General features: G+C 39.2%; 1 protein-coding gene across 2 annotated transcripts in view; it reads left to right on the top strand.

Moving 5' to 3' along the window:
• The window catches only part of dpp6a (dipeptidyl-peptidase 6a), a 145900-nt gene that overhangs the window by 61347 nt on the left and 62163 nt on the right, over nucleotides 1-22390 (top strand). The gene's annotated exons all lie outside the window — the stretch shown is intronic.

The raw sequence follows: 22390 nt of genomic DNA, 5'->3' as shown, positions 1-22390 counted from the left end.
ACTGCCGAAGAAGTCTTTTCTTCGCTCCTCTTTTATTCAGTTTGTTCAAGGTAAGTGTCTTTGTGGAGGTTACATCATAAGCAGTTTAAACAGTCAACAATGATATCTTACAGATAACAGTCAAGTCTATTGTGCTCATACCATAGTCATCTGCTCATCCCCCTCCCAACTCGTTTCCTGTTTTTCACTTGCCCTTTAGTTGACCCTTCATGGGTTACATCTTGTGAGTAGTTTCAAACACATCAGTATTGTAGTAAAGCAGTTAGCAGTTTCAAACACATTAATATTGTGATAAAGCAGTAAGCAGTTTAAAACACATTAATATTGTAATAAAGCAATATTCCTAGAGGGAAAAGATAGAAACCCTTTCCCAGCAAGAAGCCAAAATTTCCATTACATGTATATACAACACTTCCCGACATTCCAATTTGTAAACACTCATAACTTTTGTCTTGGTGGACCTTTCAGTTCCAGCGTCAAAATAAACTGGAATGTCATTGATACAGTTTAGACTTTGCATTCTGAGTCATCTTCTGATGGCACCGACTCGAATTGTGCCATGGCTATAATGACATGAGCGGCTACCTTGACGCTAACTGCGTCCATCAATTTGGCCATGATGATGCGAAGACAAGGAATACCACATGCTACTATGAAAATTAAAAACAAGATAATAGTCACAACTACACCAGCGATAGTTAAGATTACATTTTTCCAGCTACCGAACGTGTCGTTCAACCATTGTAAGATTGGATTGGGGCCTATCCCTTCCATGCTTTGAGTTTTCTCACGGTAGGCTCTCAACAAGGTGAGTGTCTGGGCAATCGTTCCATTTTGAAGCGTATGGAGCGGGATGTATGTACAGCATTCTCCTGTACTCTCAATGTATTTACAAACACCTTCCTTTTCTGCCAGGATCATATCTAATTCCTGACGGTTCTGCACGACCATGAGAGAGGTTGCGTGGAGTTGGGAGGCCACGTGCGTTTGGAGAATTTCAGTGAAGTTAGTCAGAGTGTTGATCTTGTGATTCAGGTAGTTGTTGAGTTCTGTGTGTTTATAAGTGGTGACCGGAAACAACCCTCCAAAGAACGGAAGCTGGGACGCAGCCGTGTTTGCTTCGTCTAGGAGCTTGTCCCGGTCCGGAACATTTCGGGGCTGACCAATTGCATCAAAGTACACAGGTGTGTTACTAACCATTGGTGGATCATGAATGCTTCTTTTCGCTCTCGCGTTGGTTAAGTTTGTGTTTACGATTTGGTCAACATCCTCCAACACATAAGTCGTTGTTTCTTGTACTCCTGTTACATAAGCACAGTTCCCTGTCCATTCTTCCACTAGTCTGTTTCTCAAGACCCCACCTCCACACCACCACCATAACTGGGATCGAATGACGTGTTTCAAGGCGTTCTTTGATAAGTTAACAGTTTGATCACAGAACGATGCATTCAACCTCCCATAATCCCTGCAGACGCCATCACCACAGGATGTTCGAGAGTAGCAAACAAATTTGCCCCCTATCGGTGGATGGAACATTAAGGGTCGAGACGTTGCTCCGATTATGGGGTACCTTTGAGCATATGGCATGCAGTTACTGGTCACTTTGAAACCCTGAGACATGTTCATTACACATGAAGAGTTTCCAATCGGTTCAACCAGTGTTACTGCTGCCCTTGGTCTCATGCAAACTGCACAATCCTTTCTGATGGATCTGGCGATGTTAACAACACGCTCAAGGTAGAGATTGTTATCAATAGTGAGCCCTGTATCAACCGCTAACAATTCTTCGATGGTTTCTCCGTGGGTATGGACTACAATACCTTGGGCAGGTCTAACTACGCCTTTTCGGGATACTGTTACTGTGGCCTTTGGGAGAAGGTGTGTCTTGGTTTCTAAAGTTGGTTGGTAGCATACTTTTATTGGGACGAACGGATCTGGACCTCCGTTATACCAGGCCCATAGTGTCAAAACGCTACAATCTGTTTTGTCTTTGTTTGGGAGTTCCGACATGGCTTTAAAAGTGAATATCAGATTCATTCCACTGTGCGCCATGTACACTTTATCTTTCCAATTTTCGCGCCATTATTTCGTTGGGTATTTGGCCAATAATTACCGCTTTCTGTTGTCACATAATTGTCCCATCCCCCCCATGCATCTGGCTTGCCCGAGGTTTCCTGGGACATGAAATAAAACCAATAGTTTGACCATTCATTGAACCGTACAATTTTGACTCTTTTGTCGGTTGTCTCAGTGTGGAAGTTAGATAACGGGATTGTCAAAACTGTATCATTAGTCAGTTGTGTGAGATTGATAAAGGTGCCCGTATATTGTTGTAGCTGACTAATGTCTTTTATGGCTTCGTGTGGGACATACCCTGGGTATGGTCTGACTAAGTGAACACCTTCATTGCATTGGGCTAGGCAGAGGCTTGACCCCCCGCAACTACAACTGTCATCAAATTTCTTGTCTCGTTTGCTTCTAGTCAGGTTCTTGGTTTGATCGGAGTTTCGTTCTACTACCTTAGAATTAGGTGGACCCCACTCTACAAGGTACAGTGCCCACATCGCTCCCACAATCATAGTACATGCAACATTGTCCAACATTTCTCACCCATCTGAACCTAGGTCTCTGTGAACAGTCCATCGTTCTCCTCGAGAGTGTGCGTTTACCGCGGAAAAACTCTTGTTTCTTTCGTTGGAGTGACAAGGCTGCCGGGCTCAGCGGAAAACCTTTCCTCACTCTGTCTTGGTGTCCTGTTGAAATGTGGCAGGGGCTCCGGAATCGTCAGGACCAGTGGGCATATTACATATATATTACCAAGCAATATTGTTTCCCTTGTGATTTGTTCAATTCAATGTAATCCATGTGTATTGTGTGAAATGGTTCTGGGAATTTTCCCTGTTTGGGTCTCAAACACCCTTGTGCATTGTTTTTATGCAAATAAGGCACTTATGACAAAAAAAAATGAATATAAAGTGGACCCTAGAACGTGGTAATGCTGCTTCACTTGGGCTACCATCCCTCCTGTTGAGACACGGCTCAAACCATGACTCAATTTTGCTGCCCATTCGAACATGGACTTTGGCAAACACGGTTTCCCATCTGATAATGTGCTCAGACCTTTCGAATTTGTTTTAGCACCTTGTTTTCCCCAATATGGCTTCTCTGTGTGAGGTGCGTTTTGTTGTCTGCTTATTAACACTTAGTTTTCTTTCACAGGTGTTTCTTGTGAGGATGTGGTTTTCTGTGCAAGCATTGTTCCAACTTGTGGGCTTTTATGTGCTGCATCTTTTGCAGCCTGATCAGCCAGTCTATTTCCAATAGTGCCTGGATCATTTCCTGTTAAATGTGCTTCACATTTACAAATTGCCAACTTATTTGGTAGTTGGATGGCATGCAACAATTTTACTAATAGTTCTCTGTGAGCTACTTCTCTTCCTGTAGTTGTTTTAAACCCTCTTCTTGCCCATTGTTGACAAAACACGTGCACAGAACCGTATCCATATTGACTATCTGTCCAGATAGTTACATCATCATCTTCAAAAAATGCACATGCCTTTATAAGGGCTGCCAGCTCAGCTGCCTGAGCTGAACTGGTTGATTTTAATTTCCCTTGATAAAGTATTTTATTTGCGGTCGTCACCGCGTACCCCACTTTGTTTTTACCTTTTTCATCTTTGCTCGCTGAACCATCAACAAACACTACGGTTCCTGTCGTTAAAGGCGTGTCCGTCAAGTCTGGTCGTGGTTTAGTTAAAATTTGGATTTGGCTTCCACAGTCATGTGGAGTGCCATCTAATGGTGTGGGTACTAATGACGCTGGATTGAGTGCGCCACACCTGACAATGTTAACGTGTCCCTGAGATAGCAATACGGCAGTGCAATGTAGATGTCGAGCAGGTGATAAGAACTGCATTTTTGTTTCCAACAGTAAGACTGATACTGCGTGTGGTACTTTCTGAGTCAACGTATGAAACAGGACGACCTCGTTTCTGCATCAGGACCGGTGTCATGAATCCTTTTTTTTTCCTTTACCGTTTGCTCGAAGATGGGACAATTACTCTTATCCGCCAAGACAAATACTTCCATAGTCCAAAATATAGTCAAACAACATAAATTCACAGAACAACTACAAAACCAACTAGATTTAAAAACTAGTAGTTAGAAATTCTTCGACCAATACAGTATCATTATTCCAACACAGACAAATTAATTTCAAATTAAAACTCATCAACTCAAACAACATATTCTTCTTTTACATGGAATTAACCTCAATAAAGTCTATAATACTTATTTAAAAATGAAAAATTGGTTTCCTAAGATTTTACCTTTTCCATCATAGCCATAGGTGTCGTGTGGATCATATCAAGAAGAGGTCTGGTGATCTCTGAGTAATTTGGTATCCATGCTCTGCAATAATTACATAAGGCCAAAAAAGACATCATTTGTTTCTTTGTCTGTGGTTTTGGTGCTTTAGAAACGGACTGTGTCTGTTTATCACCCTTTTCGTCCACAAACATGCGTCACATGTTTGAATCAGGAAAACAATTTCAACAATCTTTTTTATTTATAATATAATATATTTCCTTAAGTATGACATGCTTCAGTTTGACAGATTTCTTCAACAAAATATTGTTTATAAGAAGAACTTATTACATATTTACAGCCACAAGAACAGTCGCGGTAACAAAGTAACAGAAGCAGGAACTAAAACAACGAGTGTGTCACATGAGGAAGTGTTTTCATCAATAACGTCTTAGCTTTAAGTAACACAAACCTCATGATACAATGTGGGTTGTATTTTTAAGAAAAAATCACAGTATAGAGGGATGCCTGTTGCTGCACAGTGTCCTTTTGTGCTTACCATCCCCCCTGTTAAGACATGTGTTATACCATGACAGAACTCTGTCCAACAACGAGCCTGTCCAATAATGGAACTGGTTTTACTTAAATTTGTTCAAATTAATTTTCATCTTTAACAGTTAGTTTAACCTTAGCGGTATCATTATTACTTATCAGATGTGTAGTTATTGTAAGTAAGTAAGTAAGTAAGTAATATTTATTTATATAGCGCTTTTCGAGACCAGGGTCACAAAGCGCTTTAACAATCAAAACAATACTCAAAACAGTACATACTTCAAAGATCAAGACAACACCGAGAACAACACAGGAGTTCGAGAAATTCAAGGAAAAGCCTGAAAAAATAGAAACGTCTTAAGATGTTTCTTAAAGGAGTCAGTAGACTCCATCAAGCGCAAAGAGAGAGGAAGATTGTTCCAAAGCTTAGGAGCAACAGCCTGAAAAGATTTCTCTCCTCTGGTCCTGAGCCGTGTGCGTGGAACCATAAGTAGATTCTGATCCACAGACCTCAGAGACCGAGCTGGGGTGTAAGGCTGGATCAGATCAGTGATGTAAGGAGGAGCCTGACCATGAATAGCTCTGAAAGTAAGAACCAGAATTTTAAAGTTGATCCTGAAAGAAACTGGAAGCCAGTGAAGAGTTTTAAGGATCGGAGAAATGTGAGTTCTCCTACTTGAGCGGGTCAGAATTGTAACACTTTCCTGTATCAGTCACTTATGCTCACTTCATTCGTGTCAGGTACTGACCACTGCACAATTCTAAAAGCAACTATGTTCATGATGGTTTTGTTATTGGATCAGTAATTTCACTTTAAATCTTTATTTAATTTTTGTTAGCACAATGTACTGATACTAAACACACTTTCATTTGTTTTTTTTCTTTTCTGATTCTTTTCCCTTGCTCTGTCATACAGAGTCTTACATGCATACCACTGCTTTCCGTGTACTCCGGTAAATTTTCCCTTTTCTCTGTTTTTCAGAAACAATTTGCTCATCAACTTACTCAATTCTGTCTGATTGTCAACATCTCAGCCACTTTTTTACAAACCTGCAACAACCTTTATTGTCTATTTCTGCTAACTTGACTTTACATATTCGTTCTTCTCTTTCTTTCTCCCTATTAATTGCTTCTACATCCGTAGAAGTCTTATTTGCTTTCTTCATGTCGCTCTGGTATGTGTCTTGCCGAGTTTTATCAAAAGAAAATGCTAAATGCCTGGTGGCGTACTCGGATGCCAAGCTTCTACCTCAAATGAGGCGGGCACCCCTGGGTGTTTGTACTCACAGCCGTTTAACCAGTTTTAGATTCTTTCTTTTACTGAAGACTTTCAATTTCTATGATGGTTTTGTAAACTCCAGGTTTCGACCGTCAAGAATCCTAACAACCTCTCAGTGAGAAAATGGTCCTGGTGTCCAATAACACCTCATATTGCAATAATACGTCCTTAAACAGAGAAGATTTTACTCTTTTCAATTTTCCTTGTGTAACAATAACACTTCGTATTACAATAATACGTCCTTAAATAGAGAAGATTTTACTCTTTTCTATTTTCCTTGATCACCCAGTGATCTCGTGGACGGACTTATACGTTGTCCCCTTATTTCCACGTCAATTCCTGTCAGAAAATCTTTACTGACCTCAATCTCTTCGCTGGTAGAGTCGATCTGGTCTTGGATGCCGTTGCCGATTTCCCGGTAGATGATGTCCGACTCCCGGCCTCGTGGAAAAGAGGTCTTCCAGGGGTTTGTAAGACCCTCTGACGGTGCACCGCGTGGTTCAGGCGTAGTAGATCATCCACCAAAGAAAGGGAACGCCCTGTTTTTCACTTGCCCTTTAGTTGACCCCTCATGGGTTACATCTTGTGAGTAGTTTCAAACACATCAGTATTGTAGTAAAGCAGTTAGCAGTTTCAAACACATTAATATTGTGATAAAGCAGTAAGCAGTTTAAAACACATTAATATTGTAATAAAGCAATATTTCTTTCACACTATAGTATATATTTTCCTTCAGGTATATAAAAAATGAATAGTTTCTCAAGGTCTTTGCATAGATCAGGGGTCGGCGACCTTAACGACTCAAAGACCCATTTGGACCCATTTCCTACATAAAAGAAAACCCTTGGAGCCGCAAAACCCCTTTGACTTTTAAAATAAATATAATTTCATAATGTTCACTTTCTCTTTCTCTTTGAACTATAAATAAAACATTAGTTAGTGATCATTCACTCAAAATTCAAACTAAACTAATTTTCTACTCTCATGTCGACTAAGGGTTGGGATTATTCTCGTGGTAATTGTTCTTTTTTAGAGTTATAGACAAAAATGTATGTTCATTTTAATGTAGATCAGTTGTCTTCATCTTCGTCCGAAAAGACACTTAAAAACCTCCAAATACCTCTTTGGTGCTCGTCTGTAACGTCCCTCTTGAATTAAAGCCTCAACATGACAAGAATTGATCAGAAAAACATTAAACAAGTCTATATTTTTGGCTTGTTTTCAGTGGATGATACCAGACCGTCAGCCTAAATCTCTTATGTCAAGGCTTCAATCCAAGAGGGACGTTACAGATGAGCAAGATGGAAGCATTTGGATGTTTTTAAGTGTCTTTTTCGACGAAGATGAAGGCGAAGACAACTGAGCTCCAGTCGCTTAATTAAAATGTACATACATTTTTGTCTATAACTCTAAAAAGAACAGATTACTCTGAAAATAATCCCAAATCCTTAGTTTACATGAGGGCGAGTGGAAAATACGTGAAACTTAAATATTGGGTGAACTTTCACTTTAAGCTTTGATAATTATCATAACAATGTTTTGTATATTTACTGCAGTTGTTTTTACCTTTCTTATGTAAAGCACTATGTGACTCTGAAGGGTTATTTATATTTACATTCATATACATCATAATCATCATCATTATTATATTATTATTATTACCATCATTTCAACAATGCAGAATACAAAATAAAAGGACATAAAAAATAAATCAATTAACCTAATTTAAAATAATGTACACGTTTGTAACTGATTTGCTGAATAAATATAAAACATTTTTCTATGTAGGCTGGAAGAAATTATAGTTCACCACAGCAAAAGCAGAATTTAACCTGAAGAATATTGGATTGCCATTCACTATAAATCACTTTACTATTTAGATCAAACGTTATCAGATCTGAATAGTAAAATAAAATACCTTACAAGATCAAAATAATCCCTCGCCGCGGATCTTTTCTTTCTCTTTGTTGATCCTATTCTTTCTTTCTTTCTGTCTGATTTTAACGACGGAGCTGCTCAGTGCTGAGCAATGCAACAGCTTTATTGGTCTTATAACTTTTCTTGAAGCGATACAAGCACGGAAACAAGCACTTGTTATTTGAACCCGATGCATGCGCCGATGCGCCGGTGCTGCTCGACCCATCGCTACCATGTAATGATTTCTCCTCTATCTTAAAACCCTCTGAGCAGTGAGTTTAGTAACAAAACATGCTTTCAAAGATGATCATGTTTCACAATATTTGAACATTTCCATTTAAACAAAGGTTTATTTTGACATAAAAACCAGTCACTGTTGCACTACTCTACATGTTCTATCTCAGGATATTCTCTTTGTTGAGAAGAAGCTTATTTTCCCCATGTTATCACACGTGTGTGCTCATTGTCATCCCAAATATTTCCTATTATCGTCTTGAACTAAGCCTCCATTGCCAGTATTCCTGATAGTGTGTTTATGTAAAGTGTAAAGATCGGACTCTTTGTTTGTGTCCACAAAGAAAGGTGATTCATTGGCCACTCAATACTATACACAGCAGGCTCTTTTTTTTTGGTTGTCCTCTTTTACAGAACGACACGCCGCCACGTTGTTAAGTTTGCTATGGATTCACAAACACGCTCTTGAAGGAGAACAATTGTCTGCAATAAGAAAACAACGTCTTGTGGGCCTCACTGATGTGTTTTCTTGCCGATAGGGAGCGAACAACATGTTGGAAATCAATTTCATTACACTCGGAATGTGTTCGCCGATGTCTGCAGAGCGCATTAGTGCATTAAAGCTATCGAATAGCTTCTGTTTGTCCTATGTAGTCATTTTCAGCAATCTTCAGCCGAGCTTTTTAACGATCCCTTCCCCGACGACTCTTTCTTTTCTTTTACCAAAGTGAGACGAGAGGTGGCTGCTCTGGGGTCTGAGCTGTCACTTTGATCTAACGGAAGTGATCGCACAACAAAACTCAACAGGGGCTGAGTCATGACTGCTCATGCCAGCACTTAATGATGCCGTCCTGTCTCTCCCTCTCTCTGCCAGGGAAGGATGGACCGTGACCAACCTCAGTGGAGGCGTGACGTCTAGACCAAAGTGACAAACTCTCACCTTATTATTAGTCTTTTCTTTCTCTTGTCTCAGCTGACACAGCTGTCCATCATCCTCTCCAGTCACACTCATTTATCACACGCATGGACCTCATTGGATGTCTTTCTCTTTTTACCATCTGACTGTTCATAACATCTGCTTTACCTCTTTATTCTCCTTCTATCTTTAGCTCTCTTGCTATCTATGGAAGTAATGATGGACTTTTGCACTTGCTCTACGTAACCCATCGACATGTGATCCCAATTTTAATAAAACAAACAACCTACAGGAACATATGAATCAAAGGATAAATAGTTTACCTGTGTGGTGATCAGCATGCAGTCCAACATTTCCACCGGCTGCAGATTAATCTCAGCTGACACGAATCAATAAAAGCTCTACATGTTATTACCTCATGAAGCTCCACGGTGCGATAAATGCAACTTGAATTCCTGTTGTGTAATGACCCCCAGTGACCTACGATCGTGTTTTTATGAAGCCTTGATCATGCATTACTAGCCATCATGATGAAAATTAAAACAAATTACTAAAATAGTTGGTTTTATTGTCATTAACGCCATTTTATTAATGGAAAATGCGAAGATCGAGTTGAGTATTTGGCTATCAAATACACAACAGAAACATCTGTGTGATTAGAGCTGTGCCTCACTTGAAACTGCACAACCCAATACACACTGGGTCATGAAACCTGCGTCCATTAAGTCATCCTTAGTAAAGTACTAATATGAACTAAAATATTTATACTTATATTTAATGACACTTTGCAGCCTTGGTAATATTTTGAATGTATTTTGGAGAGAATTGTTGTTGCTTTTCGCTCAATAAACCGCTGGTGAGTCACTGCTGTAGCGTGCCTCACCTCTAGGGGCGTATGTGAGCGGTTCTTTCTCGCCGCATTGCTTCAACCGAAGAAATGATTTGATTGAATGAAGAATGATGATGAGAAAGGATGCATTACCAGTGGATGTTGGATGAATAGTGAAATAAGATGTTCTTTTCACTTCTTACAACTGTGCCTCACCAGCCATGAACCTAACCACACGTCACTGATAACCTCTACAGTGCCGCGAGCCCACCTATGAAAACAGGTTCACACTTGGACAACTCTGGGATCAGTGATACCCAACAGGTCACGGAATAAACCCTCTAATAGAGCAATTATTCCTAAACAAAAGGATTGACTCGCGTGTGACGACAGTTCAGGAAATCAATAAGGCTCCCAATTACAAGGGTCAGGTCTGTATCTGGTTGCCAGGCAACCAAGGGGAGGGTACATTTAAAGACACCACAGCAACCGTGCATGAATTTCATTGGCTGGTTTTTCTTTTTTTTCATCACCACAACTCCAACTGTTGCAGTTTTGGCCACAGGCTGCAGGGTCTGCAACTTGATGCAAATATTTCAGATTTTTATTCACAACTGGTGGTTTTGCTGATTTTTTTTGTTGTGTGGGGGCGCAGAAAGAAGGTTGCTGGTTCGCTCCCAGGTCAGGACGGAGCCACCTTGTGACCTTTCTGTGTGGAGTTTGTATGTTCTCCCCATGTCATGTGGGTTTACCCCAGGCACTCTGGTTTCCTCCCACAGTCCAAAAACATACAGAGGTTGATTGGGAACTTGGGGAAGTTCTCCATAGGTATGAGTGTGTGTGTGAATGGTTGTCTGTCTTTGTGTGCCCTCTGATAGACTGGGGTACTTTCCTGAGCATCTACAAATAATGGCCACATAATTGGACAGTTTTATCAAAATATTCTTTAGTTTATTCTGTCTCAACCTTACATTCAAAGCTATAAACATTTACAAAAACAACATTTCAGAGGGTTGACTTTTGTTCCTCAACCGTCTGACATCGTACAATGGAGTCACATGCTTTGGTCTCACTAATACTGAACTTGGATACGCTTTGAGGGCCATGATACAAACTAACTCATTGATCTAATGAGCAGAGCCTCTTCTTTTTGAGCATCTTTTTTACAACACAGTAACAGTTTTTGCACCGTCATTCCCCAAACAGCCTATTTTGTATCCAAAAAGCAGAAACAACTGCTGTGTTGAAGATGTCCTGCTGCAAAGAAGACATCTCTGCGAGTCCTTGGCCATACATGTCTGAACCATATTATACGTCTCACTTATTTTCCCTCTCTGAGGAAATTACAATTATATTGCCAGAGCTTGATATGCTTAACTGGAAAATGAGAGAGAAAAAAACACAATGGAACTTGAAAACAGGCAATTTAATGTTCAGCTGTAATTCATGTTGAGAGCTTCATTAAATGTAATTTCAGGTGTTTTGTAATATTTGCCCTCCAGTTTGAAAATGCAAGTATATATAAAGCAAGTGATTTTTTTTTATTGTGCAGAAAAATGGTGGAAGAGAGATGTGCCTCTGTTGTTGTCTGAGCACATTACAATGTGTGCACTGGAGAGCGAGCGGTTAATGTTCTCTACCCACTGCTGCTGCTGCTGCTGCATCAATTTGAGAGAGAACGCTTCTCGGGCTGACTGCTTGATCAAGATATTAGACTTTAATGAAAACCGTTCATTTTAGGTCATGGCCAAACTAATATTGCCACCTGATAAGATCAGCAGAAGTGGAAGACAAATATCTTTGTTTATGTCTGTGCTTCAAAGATTATACCTGAGACCAAATAACTAACTCCTCAAATATGTATCCAATCTAGAAAATGTATTAAACTATCTCCAAAAACAGATAATTAAAGATTTTCACCCATATAACTTATATAACGACAACCTTTTCCCGATGAATAACTGAAGAATATTTTGTTTGGATTACAGATTGCCTCCAAAAACCATGGAGCACAGTCATAGAATGTCAGTCATTCTGATTTAAATTCCCTGTTATGATTTGCCAGGCGTCTCTGTGGTCACCATGACGACCTGAGCCCACCAGACAATCTTATTTTCATCACTCATCAAAGATCCTGTGGTCTACTGACCGTTGCTGACCATCTCCGAGCAATAGTTTATAGCATTAATTAAATTACGACTACAGGAAAAAACATCTTTGTAAAAACTATGGTAAGTAGTATTTGATTTACAGCAAACATTACAAGGTCTCATTAGGAGTTTACTGTGAGTAGGTTTGAGCAGTTTGTTTGAGTTGCACATAATTGGACGAAGAGGCAGACGGAGCAACATCAATAGCTCAGCCCTCCAGTAATTGACATCGACTATTGACCCCAGCAGCCGATTGAACAAAAACCTTGTTAAGCATTTTGTCTTCGTGCATATTGACATCAGCACATGCCTGAGTGCGGCCGCTCCCCACTGGTCTGCGCTGTAATTGAACTCTAGACTGGTCACAGTTTTCACTCCTTTCATTGCTGAGGTGACAATAACAAGCTAGAACTACATTTTTATTTAGGGCAGCAGAGTGGGCGTGGTTATGGTAAACAAGATTTTAGCTGGAGAAAGCGTTCTCAGTGGACGGGGCTTAAGATCATTTTCTAATGTAAATATCTTTATTATAAGATAAATATAAGAGACACTTAAACCAACATTTGCCTTTAAAACTAAAATCATGTGTAAATAGAGCAACTGATGTGTTGATTCAAGTGTATCTTAAATATATCTTGGACCTCTATTGTATCATCAGTGTCTGTCTGTTGGTATAAAACTCTCTTTTAACTGAAATATTTACATTAGAAAATGTGCTTAAGCTCCTCCCACTGGCCATTCTTTGTTTTTCTGGAGATGAAATTGTGATTACTATAACCACACCCACTCTGCTGGGATTGGTATTTCCTCGTAATAGACTCAAAATCTTTCATTCGCCATGATTTCAGACGGGAGAGAACTTTATAAAGTAATAACATTTGAAACATGTAAATAAGTCAACAGAGTTGGGTTTTCACATTAGCCTTTAGCATGTGAAACATTTATTGTTTTCAACAATCATACAGTTACTAGAGGGACTGAACCGCTCAATTTTCAATTCTCATTTCATTGTTTTTTATGTGTGATTTGGCGTTTGTTTACTTGTTACCTGTGCTCCACTGTGAACAATTTTTCCGAAAGTAGAAAAGAACAAAATAAATAAACTAGAATAGAAAACAAAACAAAAAACTCGCCTCCACATCTCCATCTGTCCTGTCAGGACTATGTCCTTAATGCAAATTTCTCTATAGGAGAAAGGCATCTCATTGAATTACCGTCTCAACCGAGAGTAGCACATGCATCATAGCGTCACTGCCGAGCTGCAGTGTAAGCAGACGGCGGCCACACTCTCAAAAACCTGGTAAGTATGGCAGAATTTCACCTTGGAGATGTCGAATAAATGGATAAAAAGTAGACCTTCGGCCGGATGTCTGTCTTGAAAGGGAACAAATAGTTATTCAAAGAATCAATTTAGACCTTGAGTATTTTAGTTTTCTTGTTGGTGATTGTTATTCATGATTAACCACAAGACTGTTAAATGGGATGAGTTGGATGCACTTGACGGATAGATAGTCATTCTTCTATCTTTGAGTTACATTGTGTGACGATGAACTGAAGTAAGTTAACTGAAGTAATACACCATCTGGAACATTCAACTAGTTCTCCTCTACTGTCTTAGGACAGATGGATGAGGTCCAGACTTAAAACACACCAAAAGCAGCTTCCAATACATTTAATCAGGTTAAGTTGTCATTATTAAACCAAATGAACTAGTTTTTCACTTTTATCGCTAATAACAATAATAACTAAGATAAGTGAAATTTAGGCAAGTTATATTTAGATTTTGTACTTGTTCTACTTCCAGCAAAGGAACAAGATTGTTTAATTTTAAAGAAGTGATTGTTCTGTTTTAATTTAAAGATTCTATTTTAGATCTTTTTTAAGGAAACTAGAGCAAACCTATTTAAAATAACTGTTTTTTATATTTTATGATAAGTTCACTAGTAGTAACAACTGCAATATGATATAATATACAAACTTTATATCTTTAATTCTGTAGTTGATGCAGGAAAATTAACTTATTTTTTTTATTTTCAATAACCTTATATAAAGAGTTGCTCCATTAAGAAATCTGATTAATTTTAAAGCAGGTATTTTGCAACAACAGTATACAGTGTACTGCACAAAAACTACTTTGCTTCTGTGAAAACTTTTTTGTTTTTGACACTTGTTTTTGCAGACAGTTCGCTGACAAGCCAGCGCTGTCAAAACAGCAGCCAGAGATGCTGAGGCGCAGTGTTAAAAGTTAAAGTTAGTCACAGCAGGCGTCGCTCACATCGCCTCTGGTTCTGTGGAGGAATATGAAACAGGAGTCGTATCGCTCTCCAAGCTGCACGGTGTTGAAGTTAACGTTAAACTTGGTTGTGTTTTCTTTTTCGGGGCTACACCAGCCGTTGTTTTCGATTATAATCAGCGATGCTATCAGTCAGACAGATTAGTCGCTCTAACCTGTCTTCACAGTCAGACACTGATGCCTCCACTAATGCTTACATTTCTTTCGCCGCCGACTCTCACAGGAGACAGTCCATCGACTTCTCCCTGCGCCGGTAGCCTGACAGCAGAGCAAACTGCTCGCTGCTTGTCAAAGACCGGAGCACTTTCTTTCGGCGTATTTTTTAGCCGGAGAACCGAGGCGCGAGGCAGAAAAGCGGAGAGTGCAGTTTTCTTTTCCAGCGAACAATCAATCGTGCTTGTGAAATACCAAAGGCTTTCAAGAACCCATTGACTGTGTGCTCACCTGCAAATATTCTGATTGTGTTGAAATAAGAATTTCAGAACTTTGAAACCAGTGACACATCAAACTCGGAAATACATCCTGAATATATAATAATGTATATATTTGAGCCTACAATGGTGTGTGAAACCACCTGGTGGATAATTATAAGAAATCGGTTACATTCCACTCTTGCATTTTTTTTAAATCGTCTAGGATGATGTGATGTCATTTGAAAGAGCAGGTGAAGACATCTTGACTAGAAAAAGCATTCTGTCTTCACAATGCATTCACATTCTGTTTTTTCCTGTCAAGTGAATTTGTTATTTTGACAAAATTAACCAAGAAAATATATGATGCAGGGCGGTACATTTCCTTTCAACATGCCTTACTCTAGCATCACTAATCTAGAAAGTAGAGAATTTAACCTTTGAGGTATTTATTCGAATCATTGTATTCTGTTTATATTCCCAATTTACAAAAATCCTAAATTCAAACTGAAATCTAAAATTCATTCAAATCAATGTGAACTCGATGCGAGTTAAACGCACAATTTGAGAATAATGGAAGAGTCCTCTAATGATCTCATTCCATTATTTTAACGTAATATAGTATTGTAATATTTTACAGTGTGGTTCGAGATCAGTCATAATCGTCGTGAACAGTATTTCGTCTATGTTTTTTGCTTCCAAGTCTTTCCATCCTGCCATGTAAACCAGAGACTTTGCCAAGTTCCTCCATTCAGTGTCTTTTTTCCAAACTCCAATTAGAATAACTAAAGGATCAAATGAATGAAGTGCAGCTGACATTAATATTGTGACACCTCTCTTTTGTCCGATAGATGAATGAAAAACCTGTCTGAACTAGAGATGCATTGATCCGATCCTGGTACCCGGTGTCCCTGGTGGCAGTGTTTGTGTTGTCTTCATCATGTAATCTGTCTAAATCCAATACATAATGAGTCATCCTGACAGTGCTCCGATGTGTGTGTGTGTGTGTGTGTGTGTGTGTGTGATGTGTACGTGTTTTGTGTAGACACACACTAATGAGTACAATACTGGTCCAAGATCAATTTAAGATACACTCAAATCATTGACAAATAATGCATCTTTTTTTTTTAAATACCTATGATTTATTCATGAATTCTACATTTTATTTAATTTTTTTTAATGAGTCCTTTGTCCAGAAGTGCAATGAAGAGCTAAAATACTATTTTTGAAAAAGGGCAGTTGTAAAAAGTAGTGGCAAAACCTGTCTGTTGTCTCAGCGACCAGAGAGGATTTCTAGATTCTGTTCGACTTCGTCTCTGGACTCTGGAAGCTGTTTGAACAGAGGGAGCTCATCACGCTTTCAGGGCAGGGACTTGAGCAAGTGAGAGGGAGGAGAGCGTGATTACTCTGAGCAAGCACTTGCTGTTGGAGTGTAAATTGAAGTCTACAAAAGTCTCTACTGTCTTTCCGCACCGAATAAGCAAGAATGCGTTGATGTTTTAACGTGTAATGGCGACACTGAAGTGTTGAAGAGATACTTAGACGATTGATCCATTTTCAAACACACAGAAAGACCTAACACAAATCCTCCGTTCCTCCCAAGTGGCAGTGACTAAGCATCTTTTTTGTACGTGCAGCACTGCCTATAATGTATTTTCCTGTTAAGTCCCTGGAGCAGGAAGTGTCCTGACTTCCAAGGAATAGATCATTGAACCAGCTTGTTTCCTTAAAGGGCAACTCATGTGAAAACCCAACTCTCCTGACTCACATGTTTCAAATGTTGAAGTCTTGACCATGTTTTGAAGTTATTACTCTATAAAGTTCTCCCCCGTCTAAGATATCGGCGAACGAGAGGTTACCGGAGTGACGCCCATTATGATGTAATAATGGCTTCACTCCCCCTCCAGCCAGGTGTGATCATGCCCCGCTTTGTTTAGACAATGAGTCTCTTAAAGGTGGAGATTACCCTTTTGAAGTTTGACTAATCACAGCAGAGTAGGTGTGGTCATGGTAAACAAGATAGTGTCTTCCGAAAAAACGGTGTGTTTTCAGTGGGCGGGGCTTAAGCACATTTTCAAATTTTCAATGAAAATAGTGTTTTGTACAAACAGACACATACTGATGAGTACAATAGAGTTCCAAGATCTATTTAAGACACGCTTAAATACACACATTAGTTGACCTTTATTAGATGTACCCGTCTTTCCATCCATCCTCCCATCCATCCAGGCACACACACCGCCCATCGAATAAACAACTCCACCACACATCCAAGCAGCAGATGAGAGTGTGTATACATCAAAACATAAAAAGGCTTTTATACTTTAAAAAGATGACACAAACATTTTTGAATAGGCATCCATTTCCAGGACAAACATGAGCAGAAAAAAAGAAATGGAGGCTGCAAACACAGAATAAAGCTCAACAAAAACCCAGAACATTTCTTTTTCAAGATTTCAATCCTCAAAACATTTACCCATTATGACACAAACTGTTTGTGTGGTTCACTGTTGGTCAACATGTCAACTCATTTAGCCCTCCATCTGACCACAGCTCTCTGTGTTTGTTTGTTTTTTTCTTTTCAAATGCCACAGCCCAATTAAAAGTCTGCCTCGAGAGCTTGTTTTGCATATAGCGAGCCGCCGCAGGATGATGAAGTGAATTTCACTTGCTGCTGGTCATTATCCCGTACAGTGTGTTATTTCAATTATGGGGATATTTACAGCCCCTAAATACGCCACTCACATACGGTATTAACTATTTATCGAGCTCCTTTTCTCCTTCAGGAGCACATTACTTGTTTCGCTTACACAGATTCATCGGTGGTCGCCAAGCAACGTCATGTAATGCTGCGGTTGCCCGGCCAACCAATTAACTGCTGCGAAACTAATTGCGACACAAGGTCACAGCATTTTATTGAGCAGGGGCCAATTGAGAGGAAGATGAGCTGCTAAAGGACACCGTGCTACAAGCTCCATTTGACTCATGAATGGTGAAGACTATCTGGATAAACAGGGAGTCAACATGCATTTATAAAGATGTGCATTCGGTGATCAGTATATTATTCTTTTTAAAGCGTCTCACTGGTACTTTGTATTCTACATATGTTTTCAAGAGTCATTTATTATTTGCTACTTTTATGCACTATGACTGGCCTTTTTATTTGTAAGTCAATCCAAAACCAAAACTGTTTATAGCTGAAGTGTGGGAGGATGTTATAATGTAACAAAACTATTTCTAAATAGAAAAATTATAAAATGTGGTTAAGCCCCGCTACTGAAAACTCTTGGTTTTTCTCGAGCTAAAATCTTGTTTAACATAACCACGCCCATTCTGCTGTGATTGGTCAAGCATCGCGGTTTGTCACGCAGCGTCATTAATCCAGGAAGTCTCCATCTCCAAGGGCTGTGTATAAAGAGGAGAAGTGAGACTCCATTGTTGAGCCATGATGCCATTTGTTTTGAACAACTGTTCTAATGAAACATCACATCATTTTTAAACTGATGGCGCCACCTACTGACCTCTGAACAACATGACACTGCTTCATGAAGCTTCATCAGCACATATGCATCTTGGAGATGATGGCATGTTCATATGAACCATCATATCTATCTATATATTTATTTTTTATATTTGTAATAATATTTGTTTATATTTTATATTGTACTTTTTATTAATGTCTCAATATGGTCCCCTGATTTGTACTCTCTGTGAGAAAAAACCCAAATGATTTGCTGAAAAGATTCCGCTGGTGCGACTCTGTTTCATGTGGAATGTTTCTTTTGAACTACTTAACTTCTGTGAAAAGGCGACTGATGCCTACTTTGATCATGAATTTCCTTTTCATAACACAATGTGCCCATCAAATTTGAATTCTTTGTTCCTTAATACTTGTGATAGCTGAAGGTTTTTTCCTTTTGTTGCTGAACAGTGGAAAAAAAATGTGTCCTCCGTATTTTTTCATAAGTGCTCATAACGACCAGGTTCGTCTTCGTTGTGAGAGCACTTCAGCTGCGTCACTGATAAGAGCTGCTATTCTACCCCTTTCGAATGCTCATATTTTGTCTGAAAAAAAACAAGCAAACTGCAGAGCAGAATACATTAGCCTAGGTAAACATCAACCGCAGAAGCAGCCTCTTTTTATTAGACCTCTGCGCCTGAAAGCGTTGGGTGTTCGGGGCATTTCATTTCCAGGAACCAGCGACAAGTGTCTCTGCATATTGTTTCCATGACAGCAATTTATTTTGCTGGAGGGGAGCGACAAGTGTGTGATGGCAGCGAGGCCTGATAGATAAGAACTACGGCGAAAGAGAATACTTTTCAATTCTTAATGTATATGCAACACGGAGTACTGATCTAAGGTGACAGTGAATACCAACGACGCTGGGTGTTGGCCGCTGCAGCAAACAAAATCTTCCTCTTGTTCTTTTCCATTCTTTTCTTCTCCTCTTCTGTCTCCATGGCTTTCTTTCTAAAGCTCTTGCAGGCGTCAGCCTTCTTAGGTCCCATAAATGTGCCATGAAGAGTTCAGTTATAAAGTGTTTGACGTGTCAAAGATTTAAAAAGTTAAATAATAAATGTCAATTTTTTCATTACCTAAAAATGCTCCAGCCGTTAGTCTTTTTCTTTTGATATTCAGCCATGATTTTTTAATTATTTTTGATGATGATTAGTTGTGCAATTTATGAGTTAAAATATGAATTTATTTTGTAAAGAATACTAACCCACCACTCCTCTTTAAGGCTATATACAGTATATAACACAAAATAACTGATCTTGTTCATTCAAACAAGGTTTTTTTTGACGCTCTTAGTTTCTGGAACCGCAGGTTTTTCCGACCGGGTTCCTGAGGGTTCAATGCCAGTTTCAGGACAGTAATTACAGGGAATTGTTTAGTTTGTTGAAGATAGAAAATAGTGTATACTTGTAGAACTTTGATGAAACCCCAAATGAACACGAGAAAAGAAGATGGTCTTTAGGTCTTTTACTTATGCAGTGTCTCTAGTTCATTGAAAGATACCATTTTTATATAGGAATACATCACCCTCTTGTTAGACACAATGTTTAAACTAGTCTTCAGGTCTGGGAATCTCTCTTATTTCTGGGGAAGCAGGTTCCAGAGAAACTCTAGCCAATAAAATCAAGTGAATGCATTTCCACGGTGGTTGCATGGCCTGCTGCTCTTCTGCCACTGGCTCTTATCTTTATGCCATTTTATAAAGATGTGATTAAGTGTGGGAAGGTCAGCTAATGGTGCTGCCCTCACAGCACGCCTGTAATGGACTGGAATACATTCACACACAAATCAAACAAACCAGGCGGAAGAAACGCGGGAACTCCACACGGACTGGCTGGAGACGAACTCCTCGGTCAAATGGTTTAAAATGTTGTATCACAAACAAGCGTGATACGTTCTTTGGCTCAGAAATAATATGGGATGTGATTTTTTTTGGACCGCATGACCACGAGAGACGAGAGGCTGATCAGGAAAAGTGTGTCTGTGATGGGGGAAAAATGTGGACTCTGTGGGAGCAGTGCTGGAGAAAAGGATGAAGGCTCTTATACAGGAGACCCCCTGCATGAGACTGTGGCAGCTCAGCAACAGGCTCCTCTCCATGCACTGCATGCACTTAAGAAGTCCTTTCTTCCTTCTGCCCTGATTCTACAATAGAACTCTCCCTCATGCTTTTCATGTACTTTTACTTTTTGTGGTCAACTTTTTATATATTTATTTATTTATGTGTTTTGTATTTATGTATTTATGTATTTATGTATTTGTTTGGATGGATGGATGTGTTGTTGTTGCTGGACAAAATAATTTCTCCTCTGGAGGATCAATAAAGTATCTATTTGGATATTCAATTATTAATTAATTCGAAAATAATGCTACAGAAAAGGATGAAGAAGTTAGTGTTACAAAGAAAATAAGGGAGATAGTGTTTGACTTATCAGTGCAGAAAGTCGTAACTTAAGTGATTTAGTATAAATGCCAAGAGAAAACATCGAGGGGAGATTAGTTGAAACCCAAGACTCTCTCCGTGGCTTCTCTGTCTTCATGGGGTCAATCCTTGAACTTTGCCGTTGGATTCCTCTCACGCTCATAGAGTTGTTTATTGACCTTTCGTTCACCTTGTGCCAACTGCCTCCCGTCTGTCATCACAATCTTTTCAGACTCAGTTTTGGTCTGGAAATGAGTTTTTAGAATTTTAAGAACAGTTTAAATGGGCTTCAAATCTCTGTGGTTCAGACTGAATAGAGGATGTAGGTTTTATGAAGGTCATAGTAGGTCATCTGGGCAATAACTCCTCGTCGAAAGTGAAATCTAACAAACCTTTATTGATCGTCTAGTTCAACACGTTCAAAGAAGCTGTTAAAGCTGTTAAAGCTCACGAGCTGATCTGACTTCTTTCATCGCTACCTGATCCAACTTTGAGAGGCTGGATTGGACCCATACTTGATTCTGGCTCTGATCAGATCCCTAACTAGAGCACAGTGGGTAGAGCCCCATTGGATACTCTCTAAATGAAATAGGTTAGGACTAGGGAGTAACTTAAGACACTGACAACGTCAGGAACTGCCATTATGGAAAACAGAAAGATCCTAGAAAAACACATGGAAGAGATGGAACTGAAGTAAAACCTTGGTCAGAACACATAATACTATGGCGGACTCTTCCAGGTAGAGACGCTCCTTATCGTTGAGAACCCGCCACTCAATCATCCCCAACCGTGCACACCTGCCTGCACCTGTCAAGGGTTCACTGTGAGGTTTAGCAGCACATTGTCTTAACACAGGCCCGGGTCTAGTTGTGAACGTTTTCTCCCGGAAAAGGTTTGATTTTCTTAGTTGAGCTGTCACATATAACCGAGAAGTGCATTCAGTTTTCCTGAAAAACAGAAGAAAAAGGATACAATCACAATTTCCAAGAAACATTTTGTTGAAGTTCCAAGTTAAAGTCTAGAACGTTATGTAACAACTGCAATATACAATAAAATGATTATATCAACTAAATATCTTTCACAGAGAGAGGAAAAAAAAATCATTCGAATCATATCTATGTAATTTAGTAATAGATATTTGAAAAAGAAACCAAAGCTGAGAGACATTATGAAGGACGCTTTGATTACATATGAAATATTACTGTCTAACTGGGCCTTGGAAATAATGATGGAGGAGAAGAAAAGCATTGAGTTCTTAAAAATATATATCTTTTATGTGATTGCCTCCCTCCTTTGAGGAGTACAGTGAATGAACTCTCTTAGAGTCTATACAGCAGAAGAGTAGGCAGCTCTCTTTTATTGCAGCAGACTGATGGTGTATTTCAATGAAGTTGTGATCAGTTTTTCTTTCTTCTTCCATGGTCCAGTTTTATTCACTCTCTCTATGCAAACATCAGCAGAGTCTAAGGCTCTGTTTGACCCTGGGGTGTTTTCAATATTAACTTATTGAGAACTTTATCAACTTCAAACAGTATTGTATTAAAGGGTAACTCAAGTGTTGATTTA

Source organism: Callionymus lyra, chromosome 4 (assembly GCF_982586985.1).
Source record: "Callionymus lyra chromosome 4, fCalLyr1.hap1.1, whole genome shotgun sequence".
Lineage (NCBI taxonomy): Eukaryota > Metazoa > Chordata > Actinopteri > Syngnathiformes > Callionymidae > Callionymus > Callionymus lyra.
Note: the sequence above shows the minus strand (reverse complement) of the source record. Positions and strands in the feature narration are given on the sequence as shown.